Source organism: Dermacentor albipictus, chromosome 1 (genome assembly GCF_038994185.2).
Source record: "Dermacentor albipictus isolate Rhodes 1998 colony chromosome 1, USDA_Dalb.pri_finalv2, whole genome shotgun sequence".
NCBI lineage: Eukaryota > Metazoa > Arthropoda > Arachnida > Ixodida > Ixodidae > Dermacentor > Dermacentor albipictus.
The window spans coordinates 473,973,543-473,998,725 of record NC_091821.1 but is presented as its reverse complement, the minus strand read 5'-3'; the positions used below and the strand labels follow the sequence as shown (position 1 = coordinate 473,998,725).

Sequence of the window (25,183 nt, the reverse complement as noted above, 5' to 3'; positions counted from 1 at the left end):
AAAATGAGAGGAGAGTGAAGTTTGAGTGAATGGAGAGAGAGAGAGAGAGAGCGTCTGTACGTAGCCCGCTGACGTGTGGAGACGTCGAGAGAGAGAGAGAGAGAGAGAGAGAGAGAGTGCCGACCTCCGACGGCGGCAGTGTGCTGCGCGCGCGAGCTAGCGGCGCACTTCCACATCGCGCAGCCTGTAAGAAAGGGGGCGCACAAAGAGAACGGTGGCGTATAGCCATCCGACGCGTATGGCCAGAACGCCCAGTTTATGATCCGACCACATGTTGGCCGTGGCTTTTTACAACACTGCCCAAGGCCCATACCCAACTCCTTTCGGTGCCGCCCCGGTCACCGTGTCCCGCTCACTTTCCTTCACTGCCCTTTTCGCCCAGTTTCCTTGCTTCCTCAACCTCCAACTCTGCGTTCCGGTCCTCTCCACGGGGAGTCCATTCGCGCGTGCCGCTTACTCTTCTTTTTACTCAGCTGGTCTGCAGTTCTGCCGTCTATTTCTGTTTCTTTCCTATATTTTTTTTGCTTTTTTTGTGTGGTTCCAAAAAATCTGCGCCTTAGTCTCCCTCCGCAGTCCTTTCGATCGCACGCTTCCCGCCGAGGCGGCCGACGTTTCTCGCCATGTAGCGATGTCTCCCGGCGGTGTACACGAGCTCCTGAGAGCGAAGCAAGAGACGCCGCTGGCAGGGAACGCGGAAGGGGAGGCGGAATACATTTGGCGCGCCTGTTGGCGACAGTAATAGGGGAAGAAAAGTGCGGCTTAGGATTTACGGCCACCCGCGGCGCGTTTTTTAAGAAAAGCGCCGTCTCGGAAGCGAAGGGGGAAAGCGGTTCTGCCAGTTGCGAGGGCTGCGCTAGATGTAAGCGCAGCGGTGCCTCTTTGGCGCGACCTCGCTCGATGTTCCGGTATGAAAAGTTAGACGGGTCCACCCTTTAAAGATATACCTCCGGTCTTTGACTACGTTTTCGTTTTATTTCTCGAGCGCGCGATCTTACCGGATACGGCGTTGTGCGAATGGCGAGCGAGTTTACAGTTCTACCAGACGCGCGCCATTTCGACTGAAAGATGTAGAGAAAACATGTTCCCTCTCCCTCGAGACCTAACTTGTAATTGAAATATCCAATTCGTTTCTCTAATGGGAAGGGTGGCGAGGAAGGAGGCAGGTGTAAAAGGGTTTTATTATTTTCGTTTGCATGAGATGACCTTGGCACCTACATTGTCCAAAATATTTAGCATGAAGGTCGGTTTAAACTTGTTTGTCGGCCATTCTATGAAACTCCTCTTAGCACCATGGAATATAGCATTGGTCAGGTAAAGAATTGATGAAAAATATCAAATTTAGAGTTTTCGAGTGAATGGCGTGGTGGCGCTGCCTTCGTAACAGAGTAGGTCAAACTTGTTTTCCTGTAGATTATGCGACGGGTTGTCGAGTAATCGCTCAAATAGCGCATTCTTATGCATGTAGAAGCTTGGTCTTACAACGCTTAGAGCGAAGCGCCGCGAAATTAAAACAGCGTTCGCGAACTCCACCGCACGTTGCGGCAAGAACGCTTCACCGCATGGCACCGGAAGCATCCGACCGGCGTGCACTGTAGGGTGATAAAAGTGCAAGCGTAAAGAGAGACGCTCAAAGGAAATTAGAAGCGACACCTCTTGCGCCGCTGTAACGCACACTGTTCGAGAGATCTGTTAGCCACGTGAACTAGAAGCCCATTTCTGGTGCGCATAGTCTGAGCAATAAAAGCGGAGCTGATAAGGCTAACTCTGCAGTCCCGAGACACACTCGCGTGCACGTATAGGTGGCTTTATGCGAGCGACTTGGGCAAATGCAGTTGGCTACATCATCGACGTACCGCAGACGCGTTTACGTCCGAATTGAGATTAAAATTCTTCAAATGCTACGGCATCTTAGGCAGCTATAGCGTATGGATACATGCAAGGACGAAAGGAAGAAACGACAGGCAAGAATGCTTTTCCGTCCGTTTATACATTCTCGCGCTAGCTGGCTACGATAGATCTCGAACTCGCCCGATAGTTTGTTTTATTTTCCGTCGGGATCTTGTTTAACATTCAGTTAAAAGCACACCGAAAGGAGAATGGTTGCCCCGCATTTATCGCTGCTTTCTTTTAACCTGCAACTCGAAGTACCCATTGTAAGGAGCCCCGTGCTATCCTGTAAGTTCTTGAAGGTGCACAGGCCGTTCAGGCACCTGTTTTGAGTGCGCTTTGGTACGTTTGAAAACGTGTTTGTGAGTCCAGCTTCTGCGCTTTCAGCGGCAACGGTCATATGTTTTATGGTGCTTTCGGCATCGCAGAGTTGTGGTTCCTAATTAGCTCTACCTATATCGCTCTGACACGCCCACTACACTGTCTTCCAACGCGCGGAAGCGGGACGCATCGGGGTGTCCCGTTATCCTGTGCAGCGACTCAAAACGCAACTGTTCCATTCATTAGCGTGACGTCAACCGGCGAAAGGGCGCAGCGGTCGGCAAGCGCGGGGCTTCCTAGTCTAAGGGCGTCCACGGTCCGTCCACCTATAGCTGTCCAATCGTTTTCGGTGGCTCTCCGTCACCGCTATAGCTCGGAAGGCCCCCGGTCCTGCCGGAAGGCGGCGTGCCCACAACGCGCACAGCGTCATGGGCGCCAGGTTTGGGCATATAGCTGGCTGTCGTGCGCGCGGTATCGCTCCTGCCCGCCGGACGACCGCTCGCAGTGCCTGCAGCCATTCGGCGTTCGTGCACCGCCGCCCCCGTAGCACAGCGAAAGCGAAGGGGTGTGGCCTTCCCCGAAACTATTGTCCCCGCGACTCAGCCGGCTTCGATCGACGTCATTGTGCAGGGACGGCTAAGAAAGAGAGAGAAGGCGACCGTACGCTGTGCAACCTTGCAGGTGTTTCCTTTCTGCGTCTGTCTCTTCCTTGGTTTTTATACGTACCTGCCCTGCTCCTATTCCTTTACGTAGTCTTGTTTTCTGTAGTTTCCCCATCTCGCTGTTTTTCATCCTTCTTCCTCCCTCCCTCTCTCTTTCGTTTCTTTCCTTGCGCAAGCTACTATGCCTTGCTCGTGGGGCCGCCCCTTTATTTTCTTTTGCGCCGTTCCAGCGCGACCTCTCCGTCGCGACGTTGCGGGGGCCGCCGCTGTGTACCTGTTTCCGTGGGAACGGCTCAGACTCGCGCACACGTGCCGCTTTTCCCGCGCACTGCGGCAGCGATTCCGAGGCGGGTCGACGCTGCGGCCTTTCTTCGCTACACGTGGCCGGCCTGCGCCGTGGAAATCGCGCGGGCTTCGCTCGAGGAGGACCGCCTGGAACCGTGACGAGAGGCGCTGCCTTCCTGGCCGCAACGTCGCGCTCGCGCTCGCACCCTGACTTGCGAAACAGAAATGCAAGTGTTAAAGAATACAAAGCCCAACTTCGTACAAGTGTACGTGCAGATGGAAGTGCGCTTTAGATGTGAACATGCTCATAATGAGCAGCTTAAGAAACAACAGTATTAAACGTGGAGTCCGATCGCGATCAACTTTACTGGTGGTATCTACACATTCGCCGTGAACTTCCTTGTCTTAGTGGCATCATACTACTGATTTTGCCTTCGAGCAGTGTGTTCTTTTCGAGGAGTGACGATAATTATAAACAATATCAATGTATTAGTGCTGCATTTTGGATGTTCTCTTCTGAGAATAGCGAAAGCTCAAGTGCGATGTTGCAACAACCTCAAGTGGGTCGCCCTGCGCACGATCAGACTTTTGCTGATAACATCAATACACGTTGTATGACAACGTTGATGAGAATAATTTTCAAGCTACAACGGCAAAGTGGTGTTCGAGAGACCCGTAATCACGTCTCCGGCTGTTTAAATTCAAGTAGTCTAGAGCACTCTGAGGCGGACCCTTGTTCAGATGCTTGAGAAAGAGCGCTTGCAATATGTTCGGCTAGCTTCAATCACGCGATCGGCTCTAGCCGAGAGCGTTCGGAGGCGTATTCCGGCTGTTCCCTTCGGATCGGCTCCGAGATCTAGTCAAGCTGTGGTCACAGGACGTCCGCTTATGCGGCGTCTGCCTTGACTACCCAGCGACATGGCAGTGACCAGGAAGACCGCTTCACTTCGAATTCGCAATTCTACTTGCTATGTATTGTCAAAGCAAGAAAAGTAAATGCAGGCATTGCTTAGTTTCATCTCACTGATAACACAAAGTATACAATGCTTTGTCATAATTTTTTATATCAGCAGAGAGAGAGAGAGAGAGGAAAGGCAGGGAGGTTAACCAGAGGCCAGTTTCCGGTTTGCTAACCTCCACTAGGGTGGAGGATATAGGGGTTAGAAAGAAGGCACATAGAGAGGAAAAAAAACTAAGAAAAAGAAAAGGACGAAAAAAGCTAGAAACACTTACAGGAGCAGGTAAAAGAAAAAGGGTTCCAATCACATTCGTTCACAAGGGTCGGTCGATCTCAAGAAGCGGAGTAGCGCTTGCACGGCCTTCTGATGTGATGTTACGTCGCGTCGTTGTTGCAAAATTCTTTCTTCTGACAGAGGCTGGCTGTCCAACTCGTTCAGCGCGACGGAAAATGATTGTCTCTGCACACTGTACTGCGGGCACTGGCGAAGAACATAACGGATGGCTACCGCGTCGCCGCAATCACCAAATACTGCGGTGTCGCCCATCCCTATGCGGAATGCGTAGGTATTGGTGAACGCGATGCCCAACCATAGCTTGCACAAAAGGGTCGCGTCTCTTCGGAGAAGCCTCGGTGGAAGTTGCAGGCTTAAGGTTGGATCCAGGGTATGTAAACGGGAGTGCATAAAATGTGGTTCATTCCACGCTGATGTAGTGCATTGGCGTGTTAGTAGGCGGAGCATCCTTACAGCATCGGTTCTAGACAGCGGGATTGATAGGCGGTTGCCTTCTGCGAGAACTGAACGAGCAGCTTGATTGGCACGTTCATTGCCGATGATACCGCAGTGACTTGGTAGCCAGTGACAACCTTTTTCATGTCCTTTCTCAGTCAGGTGGGGTATGGCTTCTGCTATGTTGAGTACCTACTGTTCATGCGGACCACTCTGCAAGGCTGACAGTAAACGCTGCAGTGCCGGCTTCGAGTCGCAGAAAATCGACCACTTGTGGGTTGGTTCGTCATCAATAAATTGTAGTGCGGCTCAAAGCGCTACCGTCGACGTTGTCAAGTCAGACTGGATAGTGCTTGATTTTGTTGGAATGACGACAGCTTTTGTAGAGCTGTTCGGCAGGACCGAGCCGTTGGTGTATATATGGGTGTAAGTGATTCTCGTAGGGACCACTGTTCCTTCGCGCTGCAGTATTTTCGGCCTTTTCCCGTGTTTTACTGGGTGACGCCGTTCCCATTGCCACGGCAATGGAAGTGGAGTCGGCAGAATGCCGCCGCGACGTGACTGCTTCGGCAGGTACCGGCCCGAGGACGAGAAATTGCCCACCGAGTCAAGCTGACAGCGAGGACACTGCGCTGTACTCCTGCTCAAGTGATGACGCCTCGGATGACGAAGGCTTCGAAAGAGTGGTACATCGCAAGGCCAAGAGAAGAAACATCAGCGGACGGTCTTCGTCAAGTAAGTCTACCGTCATGCCACAGCGAAGGCCGTCTGCGCACACTATTCTTTTTGTGCCGGACACACCCGCCGACAACCTCAACCGCCTTAATAGACAAGCGATTTCCGTTTCTCTGGAGGCTCTTGTCCAAGGAGAAATCAAGGATATCAGAATTAATACTCGAAAGAACGTCCTGGCTATTGATGTCCATAATCAAAGCGCAATCAATGCTTTGATGGCAGTAAAGCTCCTGGGCAACATCAACGTCCACCATCTCATTCCACAGGACAACGAAACCACGGCTGGTGTCGTTTATGATATTGACACATCGATTAGCGACAGCGACCTGCCAATTTTAATCAAACCTGCCACTGATGGCGTTGCCTTATTACAAGCTCGGCGCCTCGCCAAGTCGACCTGTGTAAGGCTCGTGTTTAAAGGTGACTGTCTACCGTCACATGTAAAGGTCGGACACTTTCGGCATGGGGCACGACCTTTCGTACCCAAACCACTTATGTGCAGAAGGTGTCAAAGAATTGGACATGTGAGCGCTGTCTGCCGAAATACAGCGACATGCCCACGATGTTCCAAACAACACGACACGTACACCTGCCGTGCAACAGAGCTCAAGTGCCCTAATTGTCAAGGCCCACACGTCGCATCCTCAAAAGACTGTCCACGCCTAAAGAAAGAGCAGAAAATCTTGCGGAAAATGGCCAGAGACGGATCATCACACAGAGATGCTTCTGCAGCGATAAGGCGACACCACTCTCGGAAACGAAAGTCTACGACATCCTCTTTCGGTTCAAGGGAAAAGTCTCGTCCGGCAACGCCACCTCCTGTTCCATCTGTCTCCAGTAACAGCACGAATGTCAACGATAAAAGCGGCCCTGCTATTCCTGCTTCATCAAGTGAGGTGTGGCCAGCACTGCCGAAGACATGCCACGCGCCAGAGCCACAGCACACGACTCGCCACTTAACGTCAAATGTCACTTCAGTTGACCAAGTGCGAGACAAGGATTCACAAGTGATTGCTATGCTCAAATCCCTCACGAATGTCATGCGTCTACTACTGACAAACATGGACACTCCGGCTGCTCGTAGCGCACTGCAAGTGCTGGACGCGCTGACTCCAGTACTTGAAAGCATCGCATAGCACCATGGCCCGCCCCTCGCTGCCCTTCCACAAGGAAGTCAAGAAAGCATCTTTACTGCAGTGGAATGCCCGTGGTCTCAAATCGAGAATTTCAGATTTCAGACACTACGTTTTCGAAAACCGATTTCCCATACTTGTGATTTGCGAACCGAACGTGCAGAATGTTATACGCATTTCTGGCTATGAGGCATTCATGTCCTCTACCTGTGGTGATGTAAGCAAGGTAATTGTATATATTAGATGTGATATGACATACGTGTTGCACCCAGTCACGCCGCACGACGACAACCAGTACGTTTGTTTAATTGTGAAAACGAACAAGTTTACGTTCACACTCGTTGCTGTTTACCTTGCTCCTTCACGCGGATTCGACTCTAAACGACTGCACGACGTGCTATCAGCGACACCCCACCCTACGATTCTCACCGGAGATTTTAATGCTCACCATCCGCTTTGGGGGAGCTTGAAGATGGACTCCAGGGGAAGGAGACTAGCATCCTTTGCCACACAGCACGACCTTCACTGCCTCAATGATGGGAGCCCAACATATTTACGCGGGCTTACATACAGCAGCTGCTTAGACTTGACCCTGGTTTCTCGGCGTCTTGAAACAAACGTGCAATGGTTTCCAGACATCGAATCCCGTGGAAGCGACCACATTCCGACGTACCTGAAAATCAAGGGACTATTTAAATGCCCCTCCACGACACTCCGGAGAATTGACTGGTCGGCGTTTCGGTCGCACATGGAGGAAGTATGTCAGCAAGGGAACCATTCAAGTCTGGAAAACGAAATTCAAAAAGCCATGCAAGATACTACGCGTGCTTTTCAGCCTTTCCCGAAATACGAAGAATTTGGAGCCGAACTGCAGCGACTACGAGCAGTTCGCCGGCGGGCCGAAAGAAGATACAGGAGAACCAAATCCATCCATGATCTCAGAGAGGCAAGGCGGATGCAAAAGAAGATTCAACGCCGCATTGATGCACTTCAATCTCAAAGATGGAAATGTTTCTGCGAGTCGTTGGATCCACGTCAGCGATTATCTCAGATATGGAGAACTGTGCGTGGACTTCGTGTATCACCGCAACAGCGTGTTCCTTTTAAGTCCCTCGCTTTGCTACAAGGTCGCAGCGAAATAGACGTTGCCGAAGAATTTTGCTCAAGACTTGCCAGCTCGCAGCCACAACGCGCCCTTACACCATGTGCCACTCCTGTGCCACGGGACTCCCGCATGGATGTAATGTTTTCGGTGGAGGAGCTTGAAGCGGCACTAGCGACTTGCAGGCGCTCTTCGTCACCTGGGCCGGACGGCGTTACTTATGCGGCGCTCGCCAATCTTGGGCAGAATGCACGCCTCATGCTGCTAAACCTTTACAACGAGTCTTGGCGCAACGGTTTGGTTCCACGTGAATGGAAATGCAGCCGCTTGGTTCCACTTCTCAAACCTGGTAAATCACCGTTAAACTTGTCATCGTACCGCCCCATCGCTCTGGCCAGCTGCATAGGGAAAATAATGGAACGAATGATTTTGACGCGCCTGGAATGGTACCTGGAAAGCTACAACGTGTACCCAGATGCTATGGCTGGCTTCCGGCGTGGGCGCTCATCCATAGATAATGTCATCGATTTGGTCGCGTATGTTCAACTTCAAAAACGGATGAAACGACTCACTGCGGCATTATTCCTTGACATAAAAGGCGCCTATGACAATGTAGCACATTATGCCATTATAGAGGCTCTGATTAAAGCAGGAATCGGAGGCCGCACTTTTCAGTGGCTGTGCAGTTATTTGACTGACAGGCATTTCTTCGTGATGACCGAGGAAGGCGCCACGACTCAACACCAAACGTTCTGTGGAGTACCGCAAGGCGGAGTGTTGAGCCCGACGCTATTCAACCTAGTGCTCGTTGGCCTAGTCAGATGCTTGCCCAACACAGTTCAAGTATCAATCTATGCCGACGACATCTGCATTTGGGCGTCTGCTGTAACACGACTGCAGGTACGAGCACGGCTACAAAAGGCAGCTACCTTAACATCACTGTACTTGCGAAAACAGAACTTAGAGCTGTCTTCAGAGAAATGCTGCCTTGTTACTTTCACTCGGAAGGCAATGAAGCGTTATTCTGTGTCAACGGACAAGCAGTTGCAAATGCACGTAAACACCGCTTTTTAGGGGTAATTATCGACCGCGACCCATCATGGAGCCCGCACGTTTCGTACCTAAAGAATAGGTTGCTGACAATAATACATCTCCTCAAGTTTCTCGGCGGAAAGTCATGGGGCACATCGGTGCGATCAATGCTGCAGCTTTATAACGCCTTGTTCCTCGGCTTCGCAAGATACAGCCTCCCTGTGCTTGGAAACACCTGCAAAACAAACCTGCGTGTACTCCAGGTTCTACAAGCTCAAGCCCTAAGGACGTGCCTCGGCCTTCCGAGGTGTGCGTCTACAGCGGCAACGATTGTCATAGCTCGAGATCACCCAATAACAACGTACTTGGTAACCGAAGCTCTCAGAGCGCATATTCGCCACGTTGCCCGACTACCTTCTCACCACCTTGCCGCCCTACCCGCAGAAAGGCCACACGCAGCTATCAGTCGTATGATTGTTGCCTATCGCACCTCATTGCCAATGAACTACATGCCTGTAGCAAGACCATCCACACCTTTATGGTGCCTACACAGACCTGAAGTACGCCTCACCATCCCAGGAATCACTAAAAAGGCTAACATGCCGTTGTTTGCCCTGAAGCAGGCCACATTACAACTTATACATGAGGTGCACAGCGGCCGCGTACACGTTTACATCGATGGCTCAGTCACATCTGCAAGTTCAGCTGCTGCTGTGGTGATACCAACAAGATCCATCGAAATACAGCGAAAAACGTCGCATGTATCATCAACGACAGCTGCTGAACTGCTAGCCTTGCGTGCGGCTCTCCATTTCATTCAGGAGGAACCACCGCATGCATGGTCAGTCTTCTGTGATTCCAAGGCAGCCCTACAGAGTATACTCTCAGCACTGCGCCATGGATCACATGAACAGCTCGTCGCAGAGATCAGAGAAGTACACCATCGCATAGTTGACGAAGGACACGATATCATATATCAGTGGTTTCCTAGTCACTGTGTCATACACGGCAATGATCGAGCAGACGCAGCTGCCCGATCTGCCCATGACGGCGTCAGGTGCGTTGCCATTCCTCTTTCGAGAGCCGACGCAGCGAAAAAACTTGCCGTACTGGCAAACGACCTGACATTAGCTCAGTGGAATTCATCCGATTTCACAAGTGCATGACTTCATATACCCTGGACCCTACTTTACAACTCCGTACTCCGCCCGAGCTTCCACGACGCGACTGTACCCTTCTAGTTCGTCTATGGCTTGGAGTAGCATTTTCAAATGCGTACTCCTTTCTTATCGGAATGTCCGACAACCCACTTTGTGACTTCTGCGGGTGCAATGAAACAATCGCGCACCTTCTTTGTGAGTGCTCTCGTTTCAACCTGCAAAGAGCAGTCCTCTCAGCCACCCTAGACAAACTGGACAAGCGCCCACTGTCAGAAAACAAGATCCTTGGACACTGGCCTACGCGAACATCGGCGCGATCGGCTATGAAGGCGCTGCTGCGGTATTTAAGAGACTTAAAAGACAGATTGTGACTTCACTGTGTGACTCAGGATTGTACGGTGCACTGCATCACAGTAGGAACGCCTTTGCGGGCTGCGTGACAGTGCCCACAGAAACAGTTTGTGTGTACGTGCGTGTGTGTGTAGTTTCTTTTTTTTAATCCTTCTCCCTCTCACCTCTCGCTTCCCCTTTCCCTCCCCAGTACAGGGTAGCCAACCGGAGATAATCTCTGGTTAACCTCCCTGTCTTTCCTTTGCCTTTCTCTCTCTCTCTCTGGGTGTAATTACGGTGCTTCTCAAATAGTAGGGTGAGGTAATCTGTTTAAGAGCCGGCGATGACCTATCTGATTTTTTACGAAAGCCAGAAAAAAAGGATGCACAGAAAGGCAAGGAGGTTAACCAAAGGGAGTTCCGGTTGGCTACCCTGCAAGCTGACAGTACCGGAAGCCAGGTACTGTCAGCTTGATTTTCGGCTGAATGAGGCACCAAGCAGGGAGGGTTCGCGGAAGGTGTGAAGCAAGACGGTATGGTTATAAAAGAACCAGCCTGGCTACTGATTGCATTGTTGCAATACCGCTATGCGCAGGTAACGCTTAGTTACGACTTCCGCGAAGCAGCGTGTCGGCGAGTAACGCCAAAGGGAAGAAGGAATGGCAATAGGATCAGCAGCGGGGCGCTGTCAAATTTACCATTACTTTCGTTACTACCATTACTCTAAAGCAGTAAAGCATTACACACCTCTTTCAGCAGTTGTAGTTGTGGTTTTATACTGCTCCACTGAACATCCACTTTCGCAGAGCCGCGATTACGAGTCATCTTTCTTGTGTGTGTGTGTGTGTGTGTGTGTGTGTGTGTGTGTGTGTGTGTGTGTGTGCGTGTGCGTGTGTGTGTGTGTGTGTGTGTGTGTGTGTGTGTGTGTGTGTGCGTGTGTGCGTGTGTGCGTGCGCAATTATAAACGACGACGCTGTAATCGCGTGTCGTGTAGCAGAGAACTATAGCGGGACCAGTCGAAGACACCATAAAGAAATACTTAGGCCTGTGAATGTGACTAGGTTCCTGTTGAGCGGGCACGAAAGACGTTGCTTGAAAGTTTGTGGGCAATGTGAAAAAAAGTAATATTTTTCGCAGGCAAAAAAGGCACTGCATGAAAGAGCTTTGCCCGCGACAGTACAGGTAGTCGCCTCTCCAAAACAAGAAATGCTTTGCTCTGTGTTGGATTAGTTGGCAAAACATGCCTACCAGGAGAGGGGCGCGTATTAACATAGATGCTGAGATAAAGTTAAAGACAGGACGAGCGTCGTCCTGTATCTAACTTTAAGTGTGTATGTGGGCTAATTTGAGCCCCCTTTTCTAATGGACACCAGCGTTCTTTGTCTTTGTCGTATTCCATTAAGCAGTAGCTGCTGTTCGGAGGTTAAGGTGTAAAGCACCTTGGCTACTCTATTTTCGTGTGTTCTCAAATAATTAATTAATTAATTAGGTAAGGTAAATAGAGAGAGTGAAAAGATGGATAAATGAAAGGCAGAGAGGTTAACCAGGACTGAGCTTGGTTGGCTATCCGGCACTGTGGAAAGGGAAAAAGGGGAGTAAAAGATTAATAGAATAGAAAGTCCGCTGTGGGTGTCGCCAACCTTGTAACAGTTCTCTGCTCTATATCACAGAAGGTCACTCAATCCGGCAGCCTTCAGAAATCGCAGCAGTGGTCTTTTGGACCTTTGCAGCTGCGATATGCGAGGCCGCGGTCCAAAATCTTGTTCAAAGTGAATAGTTTTCTATCCAACTGATGCCAAGCTGTGCCAAGGTCATGTCTTTCATCTTCAAGAGATGGGCCGAAGCACAGTAGATGTTCTATAGTCCAGTAGATGTTCTGTAGTCTCCTCGACACCGCAGGAATTGCAATCGGCTGTACGGCCGTTCTAATCAAACACGTATATGAATTGGTGAATACAACGCCCAGGCGTAAGCGGCGCAGTATTCTTTTATTACTTCGAGTAAGCCCAGGTAACAGCCGCACTTGCATGGATGGGTCGAGAGAATGCAATCGACGCTGGGAGAATCCAGGTGTGTGCCATTTCTCCACTGTCATACGGTGCGCTAACTTGCTTAAAGGGACACTAAAGCGAAACAATAAATTAGTTTAGACTAATAAAGCATTGTTTGAGAACCCTGCAGGCAGTCATTTCAATATAATAGATTCATTATTTGATAAGATAATGAAGGTAGAAATATCAGCATTTGAATTTCGCGCCGAAACTCCAACGGTTGTACGTCAGTGTGACGTCAGCGATCCCAAAGTATGTTCTCGCATTTTTGCCGCATTGGCTGAGTACACTGTAAAAAAAATTTGCCTTACTTTACAGAAAATTTGCTGGTAATTTGTGACCGAACACTCTTCCGTAAATTAAGAACGGTCATTTCCGTAGAACGGACAACTGTAAAAAAAGAGACCGTAATACAAGATACGAGTGCTTCTGTATCTAGAAAACGGAAGACTCTGTATTCTGAATCTGTACTATAACCGTTAAAGTACGGTGCTTCTCGTATTCAGAAAACGGAACACACCGTATGCTGAATCTGTACTATAACCGTTAAAAAACAGGTGCTTGCCGTATTCAGAAAACGAAAGACTCCGTATGCTAAATCTGTACTATATCCGTTAAAGTGCAGGTGCTTCCCGTATTTCATCTTGCAGAGCATATCCATTCGAAGAATGTGCCATCGGGGACAAAATTGCCCAGGACGTGCGAGAGTCGACCGAATTTCATTGGTGTGCTATTTGCTGGGATCAGCCGTGCCACCATCTGCGTTCGGAATGTGCATACGTGACCCACTGTTTTCAGCGGTCTTGAGCAGAAATGCAATTTGGTCAACGCTCGCACTTCCAGGGTACTTTTGTCCACGATAGTACGTCTCCTTTAATGCAAATGTCATGAAGGCAGCTCATAGTCAAAGCAGCAGGTCACCATTGAGAAAATTGTCTTGCCAACACACTGACATGGCTGCAGAGATAAAACACTTTGCACTTTGTGATATGAATGCACTGCATAGCATATATACAAAAAGGTGCAACATTTCAGTCCTCAAGTTCTTAGATCACAGAAGCAACTTTATTTTCTTCAATCACTCGTCTTGCACTTCTTCCTGGTGAAAGTTGTTCTTGACTCCAAACGCTTGCAAGGATAAACTTGCTGCTGTTAGGAGAAACAAATAGTATTCGTGAATATCCATCCTAAAGAAAGCGGCAAAAAAGTTTAATCACAGAACACGACAAAGCAGTAACTTCTGTGTTAGAAAAACATGTAAGTAGATCAACATTGTTGGAACAAGGGATGTTGCTGTAGCCAACATTTCGACATATGTGCTTGTCATTAGGGTAGCAAATGTTTTCCTTGGCTGTGTTGTTTTGGATTTTGCATATCTCACTGGCCCCTAGCCTCATTGGGGGAGAAGTAACTGGTGCGTATAATAGGTCAAGAGAAGTCAAAGTGTTAAAATAAAGGAAGGAAGGGTGTGCTTAGCAGTGGTGATTGTGATGGAGCGGGTATGAGCGATGCTGTCAGTACTTGCCAAGAGTAGGGGTGACTAAAACAGAAAACGATGTACCCATGTAAGCAGTCATTAATCCAGTAGACCTAATCTTCCCAGAAGACAAAATAGGTATCAAGATAAACAGTTTGCACTTTTGGAAAAGGAAAACGAAGAATTAAGGAAAATAAATTTTGTATCAAGATGCATCTGGTTAGGATCACTGCAAGTGGTAAATGAAGGCGCATTATGAATATATATTTGGTTGAAAGCCGATGAAGAAAATATATATTAACCAAATATTAAAAAATAGGGACATTAAAATTAAACTGGATATGACCATAAAACAGTAAAGAACAGCCTGTGGAAAAAAATGGGATGGATAATATAACCAGGTGCAAGATTGCAAAACGTCGAGTGCTGTTTATATTCATGCTGCTGTTGACGGCTTCAAGTTTCTGTCTTCCTGTGGAACCTTTGTCTTACTTGAACAAGGAAATGGGTCATTTTTTAAACAAGCCAGTTCAAATGCAGTTCAAAGCTTCAGCGGTGTTATAATGAAAGAAAATATTATGGTCAGTTCTCCTGCTCATCTTGAAACTTATTGTGCGCAACAAACAGGGACGTAGAATAGAAGAAACACAATGTTAAGCGCTCGTCCTTGTGTTTCTTCTATTCTTCGTCCCTGTTTGTTGCGCACAGTAAGTTTCAAGATGAATTTGTTCCAACTAGGCCGACTCGCAGTCTTGCTTCAGTTCTCCTGGGTGTGCTTTCATTCACTAGTTATTTCCACCGGTGTAAGTTCAAAATTTAATGGTCTAAATGGACCTTAGCTCCTGGCAAACCATTAGCTGGTCTTTTTTTCAACACAGATGCCTGCACATTATATGTGTTGGCAGGAGTGCTAGCGAACTACATTATACTTGTTGCCACAACCAAAGTGAAACTTGGTAACAGTGATTGCAAAAAAAAAAACCAGCATTCCACAATACTGATTCAAGTCGTCTGGAAAAGTTGCTTAAGTTAACGTACACCCCCTACTCCACCAGACACAATTATTCACCCCACTGACTCTCATGGTGTCAACCATGCTATTACAACACTAGGCATCAAGTGAGGAGAATTAGGGGATAAGAGGGAACAATGCTTTTTGTTAGAACATCAAATGTGCTTTACATAAATGCTACATTCCAACTAACAAAGGAGCAACCGGTTTGTGAGATAGTGACCAATGCATACGAAAGCTAATGACATTCTGTGGAGCAGAATGTTGACGATGAGGTGTTATGCACACAAGTGTACTCTTTCACACAAAATGACATCCTGCACTCAAACCTTGTGCCAACATTAGTTTGAAAAACACCATAGTGGAAAGCAAAGAGTGCTAAATTTGTTGAAAATTACTAAAAGTTATTCGATTATTCATTATCCTTACTGTTTGTTAAAGATTCACAGATTGTTCCCTATGGGTGCTGTAAACAGGCACCCTTCTTTTACAGTGGTAGCAACAATGATCTGTGGCACAGACAAGAATAAATGCTCATGAAGTTTATGCACGAGTATATCCTACAAATTACACCCCATTTCACATTCCAATATGGTAGAAGAGGAAGACGAAAAAAAACTACTTTCTGGTGGAGGATGCATACCCCAGAATAGAAGAAACAAGTGTACCCTAACCATTGCTGCTGCCGATGCCTGTGCACTAGCAGTTACATATAATATGGCAGTTACAATTGTTTTTCCACAAGCACTGCAAGCTGCGGCCAGTTTAACAGTACACAGCTGTAATAAATTTAGGGCAAGCTAAAGCTCTCTAATGGATTTATCTCATATGACACAATTGGAATGCAATATTCTGCAAATAAGTGAAGCGCGATGTGCCATCCCATACAATGAAACACCTTTGAAGAATCTGAATCACCACCTGCACTCTTAGGCAAAGTTACACCCTTTGGAGTGCCCCTTCTGCCACACAACAATAATCGTTATTTGCCTTGATGCGTTTCCTTTCTTGAAGACGCCACGCCCGCTACTTTGTTGTCGGGAATGCTATCATGCTGATAACGCGCATGCCGTTCGTTACTGGAAAGCACAGGGCTCACAGCGTTAAAGAAAGGAAATGCATAAAGGCAGATGACAATTATCGTTGTGTGGAAGAAGGGGCACTTCAAAGGGTGTAACTCTGCCTAAGAGTGTGAGCCGTGACGAGGGAAAAGAGTGTGTTCTGTGTAAAGTAGTGCACCTGTATAACCTAAAGCTTTGGAGAATGCATTTAGTATGAGCTGGGAAGGTTCCTAATTTTAATTGCACACAGTGAAAACCTCCATGCAGTTTTGCAAAATGCAAAACCCCTACCTTTTTGTTGTTCAAACGTAATGACACGTAGGGCCATAACATGTACATTACGGGTTTCGTTCCCAAACAATCAAAGTGAATAGCACCACCCTAAGTGTTATGTGCCTTCTTGTTAGTGTCGAATGCTGCGATCGGCAGAGAAACGGATTTCTGGAGCAATATAAACTATTAGGTGCTGTGATCTCAGTTCTTTCACTGCTGTTTAAGCATTATCGGGTCCTAAAGTAAAGAAACGAGGAATAAATACATGCATATTTCACGTTACAACCCTCATAAGTATTTAGTAGTCTGGATTATGAAGGATTCCAGATTTACAATGCAGGACAGATTTTATTCCACTGAAAGAATGGCATCATGCCAATGATTCTGCATTTGGTGCTATATTTATTTGTATTTAGTTCAGTTGGAATGTGTGTGTATCGTCAGCGATATCGCTTGACGTGTTTTATATTGACTGTTTTCTAAATTCAGGCAAATTCATATTCGCAAATAACCTTGTATGACACCAAGAACTTGCTTAGCAGGAGTATTTCTAACATTTGCAAGATATGAGGCTCTTGAATGCATATCTCAGCCTGGGGTACACGCCGCCCCCTAATCTCATCAGCAAGTTTCTGGAACTCATCTACGAGGTTTCTTATGATGAATGTAAAGTTGCTTGAATGGGAGAAATAGGGAATTTATAACAGGTGAATTATGCAGCATAAGAATGATGTCAGCAAGAAGCAAGCATCAAGAACTATAAAATGAAGACTATAAAATGCAAGAATTATTTGGGATGATTTAAAATTCTGGCATTGGAACGAAATGTCTTTCAATCTATATATAAACTCTGATTATTCACTCTACTACCACGACATTCATTAGAAACATTCATAATCATTATCCTATCTATGCCACATCATCCTAGCTAATATTCAAGCCTTCATAAGCTGCTTTTTTTACTGCTAATTCTCTGTGGGAAAGAGGTGTCCGTATGAAGACCATATCATATACTTATTACCCGTTTTTTGATAAATGATAAGGGAAAAACTTCACACCAAAAATGCATTGAGCTTGAGCAAGTTCTGCGTTTGATGCTGTTGATTCTTTTTCCCTTTGCCATATAACCATATAACCCACCTGGTTAGCTAAGTAGACAGAAAAGCTGCAGGAGAAAGGTGGGGGTGCCAAACCAGACTTGTGCCCCAGGGGACCTTTTCACGGTCACTGGAGGAACTGCCTGTGGCCTCGGCATCTTCCTTGAGGGCCACGGCCATGTCTAAGAAACCTTGTCTCCACAGGCTGCACAAAGAAAGATAATTTGCTGAGCTAAGTCTTTTTCTTAAAAGAACCCATTTAAGTTGTATTCGTGGCTTTGCACCACAAAACTGACACATGACTGGCCACTCAAGACACTTTATGTGTATTCGCAGGCTTATTCCTTGGAAAAACACTTTTATGTAGCACACAATGAGTAACAGTAACAAAAAAATGTATCAGGAGGCTTTCATATTGCTCTAAAACTTTTCATTCACACATTTCATTTAATTATTTGAGATATTTAATAACTAATTAAGAATTATGTATTTAGGCAGAATGCACAATATTCGCAACTCCAGCAATTCATGCGACACCTAGCGGCAGCAGGGAGAAACGAAATACGGAGGTCCAGTCGCCGTGTGTGCCGTAGAGGCTGCTGTCGCGGACGGAAGAACGAAGCTGCTAGCAAAGAAAAAGCGAACGGCCAAGCAGTTCTGCTGTGTTCCTCGGTGCGTGCCAGCGAGATGGAAGGACAGCGATATTTCCGTTCACGCACTTCCCTCCGAGTGGAAAGGCTGAAGCCGCAGAACCAGGTGGATCGCTAACCTCCGCATCGGCAAGGCTGTGACGCTTACAGTGACTGTTTGCTCACGGCATTTTGCACGGGATAATTTCTCCTTACCAGGTGAGACACTATTGTGAACTTGTGAACTCGACCCTAATGCATGACCATTGTGCGTGGCCATTATACATGTCGCTGTGTCACCTTATGTAAACACGTTTCGCATTGCGGGCACTGGCGATTGGGCTATGCATTATTTGCTGCATATGTTAGCCGCAACGCGAAATTCGAGCACAGGTTCGAGACCTGTCACAGCGGTTTCTCCGAGGAGCGTCTCTTCTGCACTCGTTAACCACATTGGCTGTAATTAGAGCTCATGTTCGACGCTTCACAGCGGTTTCTGCGAGCAACGTCACCTCTGCGCTCGTTGGCTACACCCGGCTGTAACTCGGGAGGCTTTTGATGCCCAGCACGTCTCGCGCAACTTATACGGGCGTCGGAGATTCAAATGTTTACGAATGATGTACTAGCGAGTTCGGGAAGTGTTGAGTGTAAACGTGCCACGTATGTAGCATGCTAAAGCGGAATAAATATCATGCGTGGTGCGGATGAACTTGCAGCACAGGCGCACTGCACGCGGGCACTTCCCAGCGCGACTGATTACGAATTTGCCACTTGCACTTGAGAATCTCCGACGAGCTCAAGAGTGGCCATATGACACTGGTATTTCGCACCGACGGCGAGCCTATCACGTTCATTGCAGAAGTTTGCCACTTACGCGACAGCCACATGTCAATTTTACACGCGTTTGCTAGTTTCGAGGAAAATTTACGGCGTCCGCCGTCTACTGACGTGTCGCATATGTATGTGCAGTATTAGTACCTAAGCTAGCTTTATCTGTGTTATTAAATCATCCCCAAGTCAGTGGCAAAACTACTCCGGTCATGTGGTGGTGTTTGCACCTGTGTACTTTGCGTTATGAGCAGCTTTCAACTACGTTTTGCAGATGCTACATTCGGTGTACAACGTTGCATAGCCTTGCACACTCAAACCGTGCTTCGTTTCCTTGCAAATGTTTTTTTTATAAATATTGTGGCCTTGTTTCTGAGGTAAAAAGAAAAAAATTCTGGGTGCAGCCCATATTGAGGCACAATAAAGCATAAACAATTCATTTATTTTTTCAGATGTAGCATGTCAAAGACAGCGGCTGAAAAAAATGCAGTACCAACTGAAAACCTGCCAAGGACGTCATGTTATGATGAGAACAAGGATGCTCATATGAAAAAGCTTTCACTGGCAAGACTTCGCCGACGTGTGTATCGGTCAGCCAGAGTAAGTTAATTTGACTACATGGTGCAGCACTTATATGCTTATGGTACATACACCATGTCTACAAGCATGCAATAGATGTCAACACCTTTAATGCATTACAGAATGAATCAAGCAAAGAAACTGCTGCTTCCCCATTAGAAGCAAAGGTGTTGCCCCATGCACCTGTCAGCACGACCACCATGGTAAATTGGCTGCCTGCAACTTGTGCACACATTGCTTCACCACTAATTCCTTGGGATAAAACTCTGACATTGCAGGACGATCTCCCATCCCCTGACCGCAAAAGCATGGACCAAATAAGTGACAAAGGAAATATGGTAATTTCTTTTTGTATATGTATGTGTTGTGGTAGCTGTCTTTACCTAGACGGTGGCATGCTTTCTGGATTTACATCGTAAAAGCATTGTAGCACGTGGTGTGTGATGGGTGCACATTAATTGCAACTTGTGCACACATTGCTTAACCACTGGTTTCTTGAACTGAACTCTATCTGACATTGCAGGACGATTTCCCATCCCCTAACAGCATAGACCAAAGCCTTGCTAACACCATAAGGGACAAGGACATAGCAAATATGGCAATTTATTTTTTCTATATATTTGTGATGTGGTAGCTGTCTTTACCTAGCCGGCAGCATGTTTTCTGGATTAACTTCGTGAAATGATTGTGGTGTGTGATGGGTGCAAATTAACTGATGCAAAAAGCCTGGCTTTCCTACTTCCAACATTGAATTTAATACATTGACATGCATTATTGGAATGACAAAAAGAAGCTGCATTTCGCGTCAGATATGTCAGATATTACAACTCTTGCTTTTGTTTTGTGACAGGAATGTGCTTGCCAACCTGGCCTCCGGACATTAATGGCAGAGTACTCAAGAGAAGAAAAAGACGTGGCAAATTTCCTACTAGAAATGGCTTCACGGACAAGGCTTACAGAAAGCAAGGCTGCCCAAGTGACATCGGGTACTTTTCCACAGAAGTTTGTGAACACGATAAATAGTAGCAACGTAAATACATTCACAGGCCTGCCATCATTCGATGTTCTGAATGCTCGTGTGACGCGCTACGCAAAAATTCATCCACTTTCAGGACGGCACCAGTTATGTGTAAAAACAATTGCATTGACATTGGTGAAATTGAAGCATATTTCCACTGCATTCTTGAGTCACCTTTTTAACTGTTCTCTAACTACATGTAGCAACGTAATTGGAGAGACTGCTCAGTTGATGTGTGAAATTTTAAAAGTAACTGTGGCTGTGCCACCAAAAGATGAATTCCAGTGGCACGTTTGCATATTCGGCATTAGGTGATTCACCTGAAGTCGTGCCATGGCTGGCGATATTGCAAGTAGTCTGTATTGCATAGAGGCATTTGTGCGTGTGACCTTGGCTCCATCAAAGCGTGGCGGCCTTGAGAGTAAGTGCGGTCTTCTGTTTGGAAATCCAGCATTTTTTATGCCACTCAGCCACTTCATACTTTTCAGACACGGTCGTTGCCATGTGATCTACATGCTGCACTTGTTTGCATTGGCCAAACCTGCAGACTTCAACTTCAACACACTTTTTGTAAATTAGCAATGCACATTCTTTTGCAACTTGTATTCTTCATTGAAGTGCTGATTTACACTACGCATTCTGATGCAAGTTTTCATCTTATGGTATTCCGAGATATTTGCAGTTCACTTATGATCTGTGTGCATAGAGTTGTGGTTATTCTTCAATGGCTGTTGGTTGTCCCTTTCCTTACTTGTATTTTTTCACAAAATAAACCACATGCACTCAATATTTTGTTCACTGTACTTGCCTCATACGTTTTACTCGAGCCCATTTTTGTTGCACTTTTTAGCATATGAGGGTATATCTGGCCAAACAGAACATGAGAAGTAACATGGAACAGTGTCAAACCTGCATACGATGAGTATTTAAAAAGTTTGGCCACCAGAGTTGAGTACTCTGAAAGAATGGTTTGATTCAAATGACCCCAGCTGGTATATGTACCATAATTTATGCTTCTCCCCAGTTTGTTGAATACAGTGCAAATGGCTGTCCTGGGAAGCGTAACTAAACCACTGGTAATACAACATGGGGAGACACTTGTGCAGACTTAACATCAGTGAATGATAATTATTGACTTCCAGAGAGCATATAGAGCTGTCCTTACTATAAACATATCAATAAATGGAAAGTAAGTGACATAAAAGGTTAACATGCACTTAAAGCACTTAACAAACACTTAAAGGGGCACTGAAACACTTCCGACTGATCATAGTTACCTCACTACAAAAGGACACTGCCTGCTGCAAAAATTTTTCGAATCATTGAACTGTAAGTGGAATTAGTAGTTATTGCACTGATGCATTGCTTTCTCCTTTCGCCTCAGCTAGTGTGCTGGAAGCTACACGGTGCATGGCAAGGTAGCAAGGTCCTGGTCAAGTTTTTTTTGTTTTTTTTACACATTGCTACTTGTGGTTCAGGCATGTGTGGCACTCTCTAAACGCGAGATGGACGCCTGGAGCTACATCACTTACAGAGACCAATAAATACACACGGCTGTCTGATCGTCCTGCAAACAGAGCTTGTGGTGGTCGTGGTATCTATATTATGCGGCATGCCAGTTTCAGGGCCCCTTTAAGAAGGGCACTAACAAAGACAACAAAAATTGGTTTCATGAGTTCTGCCTGAGTCGCCACTGATATCACGCAGTTGCTCGAGCACAAATTGTGAAACAATAACGTATGAGCCATAGGAAACGAACAGTCATGTCGGCAAAAAAAAAAAGAAAAAAAGCAGGATATGTATTGTGATAGGTAACCCCAAGCGCCACAGCATAAGGTGAAGCTAAGTTGCAGTTCGGCACATAATAGGATCTCTTCTGCTTACAACGGTGCACGCAAATGAACATTTCACTTTACTACGATCTTTGCAATATGAACAGCATTGAAACGCAATGTAGAGATGAAACATTAAAGGGACTGACAACTACACCAAATGTTCCAGGATAAGGTGCCAGGAGAAACAGCCGAGATATGCTTGCACTTTCGCGACAATCCAGCAGTGCACGAACACTTTGCCTCCACGATCGATGGGTCCCGGAATGCGTCGGCGATTCTCACCACAATCTCGTGCGGGTCCGCTGTCACGCCGGAGGTTTGCACACACGCGCGACCACTTCTACTTAATTACTCACTGTACCACTGGTACCGACTAAAATGAGGTACTCGGCGTCCACTACCCGTTCTCCCCCCACAAAACAGCGCGAATTAACATCGCAGTGCAACAAACTTAAGTTTTCACCAAGGAAAGCGTACGCGGGGACCTCCGTAAAGCCGCCATACTGCACAGTGTAGCCAGACCGGGCCAGGCTTCGCAGCGCCCCCTAATGTTGATTTGAGTTGCGAATAATCAGAGTATCTCCAAGCGATGGCAAACATTACCTTCATTTTGTCTAGTTACATCGCATTTACATATTTCTAAATCTTGGTGCATGATAGTTAAGACACCTTGTAGATCAAAAAACAATATTAAAATTTTCATAATCATCTCTTGCGTGTTATTGGTGGCTATGGCTGCTCCAAGTTATTCTTTCAGTATGGTACAAGCAGTCTTGAAGTGAAATTGTTTTGCATCGAGGGCATGTAATCTAGGCAATCAAGCAAAAGGTCAAGTTGTGTTCACTATTCAGATGTTTAACTAAGAAGCAGCAGGAAAAGGAAACAAGACACAACACCTAATAAACAATGCAAAATTTGAAAATTTAAACTGAACAAGAAACCAGTGTTTGAAAACACAGAAAAAAAGCCAGCAGCTTACATCGAATACACCCTTGCTATGTACTCCAAGTGAAGTTGTTACCGCAATGCTTGGGCACCATATGAACGTAACAATCAACAACTTCGAGCAGAATATTAATACCACTAAATGAACTGGCCTTTGAAGATTCTTGATCTGAAATCCTCAACGACTTGTTCTGGTGTTTAATCTGTCAAGCTCAATCTGTATTCTCAAAAGCTGGCTCTCGGCCATAATTTCTCTAAACGCAACATCAGCTTAAATCTCAAGATAGGGTTGACCTGTAAATAAAGTGGATAATGCATGGCAAACATCATGAACTCTCTTACATGTTAACCAGAGGGTTCACTCATGCAGCCATGAAATTGTGATGCAGACACGATATATTGAAGCTGGTTTTGTGAAGTGTTTCATGCTTCCAAGGCTTCTTCAGTTGTGAAAGCTGTCTCCGTTAGCTAAATAAGCGATGAGAATAAAAAAAGAACTTCAACATGCTCACAATATGTTGACCATTTGCAAGTAAACAGCAGCCTTTTTGGCACCCAGGTTGCCTGGTGCAAATCTACTATGCCACAGTACTTGCGTTACCCAGTACCAGCCACTTTAAAATGCAATGTGTTCAGAACCCTTTCCCTCTGTTTGTCTGCTTTGGAAACAGTTTAACATGCGTTCAGTAGGCGTCGAGAAAGGGGACAGAAAACACTGTGCACCACTGATTTCTAACATGTTTCGCTGGATGCAGCACACCGCACCGGATGCAGGTGAAGCCAGTGGAAATGCGATGTCATGCAGTCGCTTGTCCTGGAAGCAGGGCATATGGTGGACTAACTAGTGCGTGCGATCAGATAATATTGCTGCCGAAAAACTTTGTGGTTTTTCACATTTTAGGAGGTCTCTACATGTCTGGTAAGCACTTTTATGACAATCTGAACCCGTATACGATAGTGTTCTCTTACATCAAGTTTTTTCTGATTTTCCAGTGTTTCGATTGCACGCCACTTATGTTAGCGACACTGTAGACACTACAATGGAAAAATTCTGGACATCTCTAAACACTGCTTGGGTAGTTTATGGCACATCAGGCAGGCATGTTAGGGGAAGAAATGCTACACACCCGTGCAACAAAGTGCTGCCGCAAAGTTGTGAAGCACCAACTTCTGGGACAAGGCCGGCTTCAGTCGAGGGCGCTCGATGTGCTGTTCATCCCCTGTAGTAGAGATCAGTGGCGTGGACCCTTTTATACTGGCTGTCTTTTCTGGTCGGAACCTTGGCAACAGCTTCCACCATACTTTTTTGAACCTGCAACATGTGCAGAGAAAGTCACATCACTGTGCATTGATTGTATGGCTTTATTGTGCTACACATTCTATCAAATAATTAAAAAATACAGTTCACACATTTTTACTACTGTATATAGACAGTCTAGGTGCTATACACGCCAAACATTACCATTCCTCTGACAGAATGCAACAATAGAAGCGTACACTGTAAAGCTACACTAAAATTTAAATTGATGTGACACCGTATGAGCATACAGTATGCTTACTGTATGCTTTAGCCCTGTGTCAAGTAAAAGTTAATTGTCAATCATTTATGGTGTATTTCTACTTATTCTGGGTCATCAAACTGTACAATCAATGTTCCAAGTTTACACAATGTTGGCTTTTGATTGCCTATGTGATCCGTTTCCTACTTACGCATGCAGTAATCCCACTGTAATAAGGAAAAAGAGAATAGGAAATGCCGTGATAATCTTCTACATTTGATGAGGGCAGGAGCAATGACCAATAGCATGTGGTTGAAGCTACACAAATACTCAGTTTTCACACAGCTTAATTATTCAGCAAGTAATAAAGAGCTATCCTGTGCACCTCTGCATGACCAATAAAATCTGACTGCTTGACACTGCACTAAGGCTTGGTACTGTTCGGCAGTTCAGCTTTGGTTTTCTGATATACAGAACTGTTTAGGTACCAGTAGTTTACTTTGCGATAAAATGGAGCTTGGAGCACTGGTCATTTGCACATAAAT

The 25,183-nt window shown here is 46.2% G+C and overlaps 1 protein-coding gene and 2 long non-coding RNA genes across 3 annotated transcripts in view; 2 read left to right on the top strand and 1 right to left on the bottom strand.

Moving 5' to 3' along the window:
• The window catches only part of LOC135908893 (uncharacterized), a 517,064-nt gene that overhangs the window by 268,653 nt on the left and 223,228 nt on the right, over positions 1 to 25,183 (top strand). The gene's annotated exons all lie outside the window — the stretch shown is intronic.
• Positions 13,132 to 24,304, bottom strand: LOC139059435 (uncharacterized). Its single transcript, XR_011514188.1, has 3 exons — positions 24,267 to 24,304; positions 17,349 to 17,510; positions 13,132 to 13,534 (listed from the first exon to the last, which is right to left on the bottom strand). It is a non-coding gene; the product is annotated as an uncharacterized lncRNA (long non-coding RNA).
• LOC139054838 (uncharacterized) lies at positions 17,876 to 22,687 on the top strand. Its single transcript, XR_011511551.1, has 5 exons — positions 17,876 to 18,153; positions 19,215 to 19,362; positions 19,464 to 19,544; positions 19,620 to 19,679; positions 20,192 to 22,687. It is a non-coding gene; the product is annotated as an uncharacterized lncRNA (long non-coding RNA).